The 875-nt window shown below is 26.3% G+C and overlaps 1 long non-coding RNA gene across 1 annotated transcript; it reads right to left on the bottom strand.

The window, feature by feature from the left end:
• Positions 1-161: 161 nt before the first annotated feature.
• LOC105452236 lies at positions 162-831 on the bottom strand. The gene is made up of 2 exons (XR_974710.1): positions 744-831; positions 162-624 (listed from the first exon to the last, which is right to left on the bottom strand). It is a non-coding gene; the product is annotated as an uncharacterized LOC105452236 (long non-coding RNA).
• Positions 832-875: the final 44 nt, after the last annotated feature.

The raw sequence follows: 875 nt of genomic DNA, 5'->3' as shown, positions 1-875 counted from the left end.
ATTTAAAATAATGTTAGATTTCTGTAGTCTTTCTTAGTGCAATTCTTATATTTATATTTTTTTCCACTGTGATTTATGTAAGAGAAAGACTGATAAACGTTTATGTTTATATCATTAATGTTACATTAATGTGTATATTTTATTGAAAATTATAAATAAAGTTATGTTATGCACAATTTTTTTTATTTCTTTCAATTAAATGCGTTATATTTTGAAATCTGAATATGTAACGACTGATTCCAGTAACTGTAACAATTGATCCCGCATATGGGATAGGTTGTTACAAGTTGCATCACCTTACATTTTCCATTAATACAACTAAATTAGTTACATTATTAAATTATAAAAATAATTTCTATGTTGTTGAAGCATGTGGCTATTGAAAAATATCTTTGCGGTATTTATTTTATTTATTAGTTATATGTAAAAATTTATTGAAAGAAATGTATCAACCAGCTCCGGTCTCTCCTATTCCATAAATATCCAAGAAATTTAATCAAACCTTTGTTTGTTGGAATAAATGTATAAAAGCATAACCATTTCCAGCAACACCATGACAAATACTATATCCTTTTTTTAATAATCCTCGTTCCCATATTACCTCTCCGCATTGTATTGCAGTCTCTAGAAATGTGTTGTCTTCAAATATCTAATTATATAAATAACAAGGAATATTTCTTATTGGAACTTTCGCTAATTTAAAAAAAAAGAATTTAAAAAATTCTATATAAAATTTATCTGACCTTATAAGCCAAACAAAACAATGAAGATATTCCAGGTGCACCATGACACCATTGTATAGTTTGTCAGAAGAATTGCCCGTTGAAGATGGAAAATTTCCAGAAGAAAATTGCAATTTCTGAAGATAATATAAA

Source organism: Wasmannia auropunctata, unplaced genomic scaffold (genome assembly GCF_000956235.1).
Source record: "Wasmannia auropunctata unplaced genomic scaffold, wasmannia.A_1.0 LD336035.1, whole genome shotgun sequence".
NCBI lineage: Eukaryota > Metazoa > Arthropoda > Insecta > Hymenoptera > Formicidae > Wasmannia > Wasmannia auropunctata.
This window is presented reverse-complemented; position numbering and strand designations above follow the sequence as displayed.